Source organism: Elephantulus edwardii, unplaced genomic scaffold (genome assembly GCF_000299155.1).
Source record: "Elephantulus edwardii isolate Elephantulus edwardi_28Jun2011 unplaced genomic scaffold, EleEdw1.0 scaffold00010, whole genome shotgun sequence".
Lineage (NCBI taxonomy): Eukaryota > Metazoa > Chordata > Mammalia > Macroscelidea > Macroscelididae > Elephantulus > Elephantulus edwardii.
This window is the reverse complement of record NW_006399760.1, coordinates 8,208,628-8,217,104: the sequence shown is the minus strand read 5'-3', so window position 1 is coordinate 8,217,104 and position 8,477 is coordinate 8,208,628. Positions and strand designations below refer to the sequence as shown.

The 8,477-nt window shown below is 36.2% G+C and overlaps 1 pseudogene; it reads right to left on the bottom strand.

Moving 5' to 3' along the window:
• Positions 1-2,069: 2,069 nt before the first annotated feature.
• LOC102867349 lies at positions 2,070-3,043 on the bottom strand (annotated as a pseudogene).
• Positions 3,044-8,477: the final 5,434 nt, after the last annotated feature.

Genomic DNA, 8,477 nt, shown 5'->3' with positions numbered 1-8,477 from the left:
ATGTTTACTGCATTGAAACAGATGAGGGGGAGAACTGTTTAAAAGGGATACATGATTATGTCTTTTTGTCATGACAGGAGTCCAGAATGAAGGCTGCATTGTGGAATAGACTTGAGGAGAGGGATTGTAAAACAATGAAAGAATTTTTCTTTTAATTTTCAAAGAAAAGAGTGAACAGGAAGGGAGGGGTAGGCAGGGAGAAAAGTGCAACAATGAATAAATGGAAATCCAAAGTCTCTGTAAACTTTCATTAAAATTAATAATAATAATAAAAGAAAACAAGGCGACATCATAGTAGATGGAGGAAAATTTGAATATATCAGTGATTTTTTTTCTTACTTAGATCCACAAGCAACAACTTTGGTACCGGCAGTCAAGAAACTAAGGACATTCTATTAAGAAAGTCTGCTGTTAAGGACCTCTCCAAGGAGTCAAGAAGCAAAGAGGTCAGTTTAAAGACTAAGTAACACCTGATACAAATCATAGTCCCTTCAATTACTTGTTACCTATCTGAAAGTTGGGACAATGACTAAGATAGAAGAAGAATCTATACTTTTGAAATTTGATGTTGGGGAAGAATACTGAATACTCCTCAGGAAAAGTACAAGTAGGGTGCTCCTAAGAGGCAAGATTGGCAAAATTCTGTCTCTATACTTTGAGTAAGTTGTTAGGAGAGACCAGAACTTGGAAATAGATATCATCCTTCAAAAGGTGGAGGGTCAGTGAAAGAGAATTAGGTACTCAATGAGGTGGATAGATTGACTCAGTGACTGTAGAAATCGACTCAAGTATGCAAGAAATGATGAGACTACACAGGATAAAGGAAAGTTCAGATCTGTCCTTGATAAGGTCACTATGAGTCATATTCTACTTGATAGCCTCTAACAACAAGAACAAGTAATTCAAACCAGCACTAATTTTATTTTTTAAGATTGTTGTTTAGCATTTGTTTGTGATTTGTATGAAAGTTTAGAAAGAACATTTTGTGTGTGTGTTTCAAGTCAATGAGTTACGCCTATTTTGTCTCATTTATTAATTACAATACACATGAAGTATGATCATGTCTTCATTCCATGTTGTCCTTTCTTTCACCTATTTTTAAATGATTTATTTATTTATTTATTTACTTACTTACTTACTCGCCCCAAAGATTATGTCTTTTTTTTCTGTTTTAATTGTTAAAATAGAAATATAACTTTAACTTTTTAAATTTTTTTTTAGATTTTATTTTAATAATTTTAATGAACATTTATAGAGATTTTGGATTTCCATCCCTTTATTGTTGCACTTTTCTCCCTGCCCAGCCCTTCGCTCTGTCCCCCTGCCCCAATTCGTTCCTCTCTTTGAAAAGTAAAAGAAAAATTCTTTCTTTGATATATAATCTCCCCACACCCATCCCACTGCCTCAAGTACACTCCACTATGCAACCTTAATTGTGGACTCTTGTGATAACCATAATACCCTATCATAGTCATAAAAGGACAAATACTGCATGGTGCCACTGCTGTAAAATGGGACTGATATCAGGGTTGGGGTAAGACTGAGAAAAACTGGACAAATTGCGTATACTGCTTTAAAACAGATGAGGGAAAGAATAACTTTAGTTCTTAGTAAGTATATATTTTCTTAGAGTATTAGCACTGTGTTTAGCAAGTTTTTGTGTTTATCAAAAGATCCTTTCCTATCTTTATGGCACCGGTTACATATTATTTACTATAAAACTATGCATATAACAATATAGATTAGTTCCTACTTCTTTCTGAGGGTGAAAAATTTCACAAATATTTCAATAGGAATATCCAGTTATACTTGTAAAGAGGTTTTGGTAAAAAATTTAATTATGAAATTTAAAATAAAGAATCCTTTTTGGTTTTCTTAGTACAGTGTACTTTATTGATAGGACATGGCTGTCTTAGCCTCTCTCCTTTCTCAAGAGGACTGGATGGAAACTGTGTCAAAGATGCGAGATTATCAGTGTGCTGGGGGATCGAGTTAGGGCAAGGACTCTGCAGCAGCTGTGAGTCTGTATCCACTTTTTCTAGTGTAATGGCTGGTGATCCAAAGGGCTCTTATTCTTTGGAGGACATATGAGTCATGAGGTCGACTACCTGTTTGCTGTAGGCAAATTCATTGTCATACCAGGAAATGTGTTTGACAAACTGATCATTCAGGGCAATGCCATCCCCAGCATCAAAGGTGGCAGAGTGGGTATTACTGTTAAAGTCACAAAAGACAACCTGGTCTTCATTGTATCCCAAGATGCCCTTAAGGGGCCTTTCTGATGCCTGCTTTACTACTTTCTTGATGTCATCACATTTGGCTTTCTCCAGATGGCAAATCATATCCATGACTGATATACTGGGGGTGGAGACATGGAAAGCCATTCCAGTAAGTTTCCCATTCAGCTCAGGGATGACCTTGCCCATGGCTTTGACAGAGCCAGTAGTTACAATGATGATGTTCTGGGCAACTCCATGGCCATCACACTACAGCTTTTCAGAGGAGCCATCCGCAGTCTTCTGGGTGGGGGAAATATAATGGGCTGTGGTCATGAGTCCCTCTGTGATAACAAAACTGTCATGGATGGCCTTGGCTGAGGGGCCAAGCAGTTAGTAGTACAAGAGACATTGCTGACAATCTTGAGTGAGTTGTCATACTTCTCATGGTTGACACCCATCATAAATATGGGAACATCTGCAGGAGCAGAGATAATTACCGATTTGGCACCACTCTTTGAGTAAGCCCCAGCCTCCTCCAAGGTGATTGAGACACCCATGGACTCCCCAACATACTTATCACCAGCATCATCCCACTCACTGGAAGATAGTGATGGCTTTCCCATTGATTATCAGATTTCCGTTTTCAGCCTTACAGTGCCATTGAACTTGCCATCCATGGAATCATACTGGAATATATAGATTATGTAATTGAGGCCAATGAAGGGGTCATTGATGGCAACAACATCCACTTTACCAGAATTAAAAGCAGCCCTGGTTACCAGGCATCCAATGCAGCCAAATCCATTTACTCTGACCTTCATCATTGTTTCTCAGGGATGTGGCTGAGGCTGCATGAGAAGAGAGAACAATTCATCAATCAATGAGAAGCAAAGAGCCAAATACATATCTTATTGCTTAATTTAATCAGATACTTCAGAACTTATATCTAACTCATTTCGTTTATCCCTGCTCTGAATTTGCATGTAGAAACCAGATATACTAAGTAAGAATCTGAAGTTTTTAACAAGATCTCTAGATGGTTTCTCAGAGATCCACTAGATGATTTTTATTTATGTATTTTCCCATATCATCTGCTGAATATGAAAATCCCGTTTTTAAATTGCCTTTAAATAAATTGCACATTTACTTGCTTGTGTATCAATAATATTGTTCAGTAATACTGCTGCTGTTGCTGTTATGTGCCGTCTAGTCTCTTGTGACTCATAATGACCCTATGTACAACAGCTCTGAACCCTGTTCTATTTTGAGCTAACTTCATTGTCTCAGATACACCTACTTTCATTAACTCAGTCAATGAGTTAATCCATCTCACCCAAGGTCTTCCACTCTTGTACTATCACTCCACTCTTCAAAGTATTATGACCCTTCTAAGAACTAGTTCCTTCTTGAAATATACCCAGGTATATTAGTGAAGCTTCAATTTTTTGCCTCCAAGGAGTAGACTGGTTTCACCCTCACCAGGACAAACTTATTTGTACTCTTAGCAATCCACAATTCAAAGGCATTGATTCTTCTTCTAACACCCTTAGTCTTGTCAAGCTCTCTGAAGCACAGCAAGTAATTGCAAAGATCATGGCCTGGATTAGGTGAAACTTAGTCTCTGGATTGACATCATTGCTCTTCAGTACTCTGGCAAGCATCCTAACAGCAGATTTTTCCAATGAAACCTGTCTTTTGATTTCCTGGCTTCTGGTACCAGGAGTATTGACTGTAAAGCCAAACAAGCTGAAGTTGTTAACAATGTCAATCTCTTCACCATCTGATGTTGCTCCTCACTGGCCCAGAGGTAAGAGTCCTTGTTTTCTTGATGTTGAGCTTCAATCCATTTTGGAGGCTGTATTCCTTTGGCTATCTGCAGTAAATGCCTCAGGTTCTCCTCAGTTTCGGCAAGCAAGGTTGTGTTATCTGCATAACACAGGTTGTTGATGAGTCTTCCTCCAATCCTGATGCTGCATTCTTTCTCATAGCGCCCAACCTGCTAGATAACCTTTTCCACATGTAGACTGAAAAGGTATGGAGATAGGATGGATGCATCTCCCTGATGTACATCTTTCTTGATTTTGAACCATAGAGTGTTTCCTTGCTCTGTCTGACAACTGCTGTCTGATCCAAGCATAAGTTCCACATAAACACAATGGAGTGTTCTGAACTTTTCATTCTTCTGGGTTAGCCAGAGTTTGTTGTAATCCACACAAATGCCTTTGCATAGTCAATGAAACATAATTAGACATTCCTTTGGTATTCTCTGCTTACATCCAAGATCCATCTAAGATTAGCTATAATGTCCTTAAACCCTCTTCTAAACCCAGCCTGTACATCTGGCAATTCCTGTTGATTTACTGTTCCAGCCATTTTTGGATAATCTTTAGCAGGGTCTTGCTTGCATTTGATATTAATGATGTTAAATTATTTCCACATTCTGTCAGATCACCTTTTCTTGGAATGGGAACAAATATGGATATCTTCTAGTTGGCCTTGTGGTTGTCCTCTGGATTTCTTGACACAACCTGGTAGTCTGTTGAAATGTGTCAATTGCTTTGCCATCAATTCCTCAGGCCTTGTTTTTTGGCAATGCCTTCTGAGCAGCTTGAACTTCCTTGTTAATCGCCATAGTTCTTGATCTTATATTGTTTCATTAAATACTTCTGTGTCAGCCAGTTCTTTTTGGTATAGTGTCTCTGTGTACTTCTTCCATCTTCTTTTGATGTTTCCTGGGTCATTCAACATCCTGCCCATAACATCTTAAGTACTGAAATTTGAGACTTGAATTTGTTCTTCAGTTTCTTCAGCTTAAGAAATGCTGAACAAGTTCGTCCCTTTTGATTTTCTAACTCTAGCTCTTCTCACAATTCATTACAATACATTCCTTTGTCTTCCATTTTGCCCTCATAAATATTCTGTTCAAGTCTTCCACATTTGTATTTCTTCCCTTTGCTTTGGCTTCTCTGTGCTCTACTATAATATTATGAGTTTCTTCTGACATCAATGTTTTTTGCCTTTTCTTATTCCTTCGTCTTTGCAGTTACCTTTTGCAGTTTTCATGGATGATATTCTTTCTATTCTCCCATAGTTTAGAAAATACCTTTATTTGCAATGGTTCAAATATTTACCTCTCTCAGTCAATGTCTATAAAGTTGCCTTCAAAATTACTTGGCACAAATGAATGAGAATTTCTCGAGTGTATCTATTATATTAAATAGAAAATGAAAAAGTGTACAACCTTGACATATATCTTTCCTGATTTCAAATTATGCAGAATTTTCTTACTCTTTTTGGACAACATCTTCTCAGTCTAGGTATAAGTTTCACCTGAGCATAATTAACACCTGGAATTCTCATTCTTTTCAATGATACAGTTCATTATTAACTACACAATAAAATACCTTTGAGAAAATCATTGAAGAAGCTAGATTCTGTGAAGAAGAAAGTGGCATCAAGAATGAAAGAGGCCTCATCAACAACATGAACTACGTATATGACACAACTTTGCTTGTGAGGAAGTGAGGAACTTTGAAAGTGAGGAGGACTTGAAACACTTACTGCAAAAGATCTAAAACTGCAGCCTTCAATGTGGATTACATCTCATCCTAAAGAATATAAAACTCTTCACCACTGAACCAATAAGCAACATCGTGATAGATTGAGACAAGGTTGAAATTGTCAACAATTTCATCTTACTTGGATCCACAGCAGCAGTTAGTAGATCAGAAGATGTATTACATTGTAAAATCCACTGTCAGAGATCTCTCCAAATTACTGAGGAGCAATGATGTCATTTTGAATATTAAAGTGTGCCCAATTCAGGTTCTGTTCTTTTCTTGCTACACATCTGAAAGGTAGACAATGAATGTGGATAAGGAAAGAATAATTGATACCTTTGATTTGTGGTGATGGAGAAGAGCATGGAATATATCACAGATAGCAAAAAACAAAACAAAGCAAACAAGTATGTCTTAGGAAAAGTACCAACAGCGTATTCCTTGGAGACAAGAATGGTGAAACTTTGTCTCACATAATCAAGCATGTTGCTAGGGGAGGATATTCCTTGGAAAGGGATATTATGCTGTGAAAGGTTGAGGGCCAGTGAAAGAGAGGAAGATTCTCAGTGAGATGTATTGACACAGTGATTGTAGCAATGGGTTTTAGTGAGTTTTGGACGTGATGAAGATGACACAATCTAGAATAGGGTTTAGATCTTTATCTCACAGTGTTCTTATGACTCATACTTGGCTCAATGTCATCTAACAACATAACAATGACACCTATTAAATAAAAGACAATTTGGGAATAGTTTTAAGAAACAGGAATTCCATTTCTGCTACGTTACTATTATTAAGTTTGGATCAGTTTAGCCCTTTCATGTTGTATTCACTCACATTTTAATTGAATTCTTTTGGAAGACACTGACTTTTAAGAATCCTAAATTTTTAAATTGCTCTAACTTTCAAATCAATGCAAGTTTGACATTCATTGGTTTTGGAGCCAGCTTAAGTGCGAAATCTGCTGTGCACTTTCAAATCTCCAAAATTCACTTGTTGACAAAGAGTTCTTTTTTTTTTTAAATATCAAGAGTGATGCATGTCTACATATGTACTAAATCACTAACATCATGAAAAGGATACATTTAATTACATTAATTAAGATAATAGCATTGGTAAAAATATAATGGAATATACCGTGGACTTCCAGAAGAATTAAAAAAAGAAAATCTATCTTAGAAGATGCACAGCCAGAATAATCCTTTAAAGACAAGTAAATTGAAGCTTTAATTAAAACAATTACATACTTTGATTACGTTATCAGTAGGGACCAGACTCGGAAAAAATATATCATGCTTGTTAAAGTATTGTCAGTGAGTAAGAGAAAGACCATCAAGCAACAATCTACTCTGTAATAAATATGCTGCTCCAAGAAATTTGCACGGCAACAATGGGTCCACACATAGCAACAATTGTAAGGCTAATGCTAGAGTAGACAGTGTTTTGTTCTGTTGTGCATGGGTATCTGTCAATCAGAACTGATTTGATGGTATCTAACAACAATAAAAACAGAAATGGTGTCTCTGGTCAAAGTAAAACTAAGCTAATTGAAAATAATACTAACACCCACAGAGCCCACTAGATAAGAGAAACAGAAGATATTTGTAAATGTCTTCTTGAAAACTTCTGCAAAATCATTTGTCAGAAAAAAAACAAATGATTACAAAATTATTTTTAAATTATCTCTAAATTATTTAATATTAATAGAGATAAGAGGAGCGACTCAAAATGAATGCTAATAAACTGCTCTAGCATTAGTCAGAATTGCACTTTCAATGTGAAGTACTTCTTCACATTGCTTCACAGCAGACTGCTAAATATACTTGGCTTGAAAAGAAAAAAATTAATCTGTAGCCAGCATTATTTCTTGAGAGGAAGTAGGTGATGTAGTGAGGATGGCCATCTGGGAGTAAAATCTCTGAAAAAGAGACATTTATCAGTGCAACAGAAGGACTCTAGCTCTGCAATCTGCTTGTTGTGTTTGCGGATAAAGCACCACTTAAAAATTTAGACAGCTTTTCTGTTTCATGGGTCTTTTTATATATATAAGGAAATCTACTCTGTGATAAATATGCTGCTCCAAGAAATTTGCTTATTACCCTATATTCTATGCTCATCTACACTAGAACATTGCTTGACTAGATGTCAGTAGATTAATCCCAAAAGAGGGAAAGATGTCAGTGGAGAAAAATATTTTACAACAGTAATCTTCCTCTGATTGTCCATATTGTGCCCACTAAATTACACCAACACCTTTTTCTTACATCTCCCTACAATGGTAGTTTTCCTCCTCCCTCTTCTCCCCCACCATATGCTCCCATAATTGCTTGCAAAATATTTCAATATGTTACTACTCATCCACTGAACTGAAAAAGTCTTTCTTGGTTTAGCTTTGCTCTGTACATTTTGGAAAGCAAGACAAGTTTTTTATAATTAATATTCACCTATAGAATCCCAGGCAAAAGAAAATTAAATGCAACAACTTTATGTAGAGTTACTTCAATAAGATCAATTGTCAGAGTTTTAATCTGAAGACATTTTAGTCTTAAATAAATAATTTATAGGGATCAAAACAGTGTTGTTTCAACAAAAGTATAGAAATAAAGATAAATCAAACAGTATGCAGAGCCCAGAAAGAGAATCTTACCAAATACAATCAATTTATTATTCTTTTTTTGTGACTGTTTACAAATGCAAA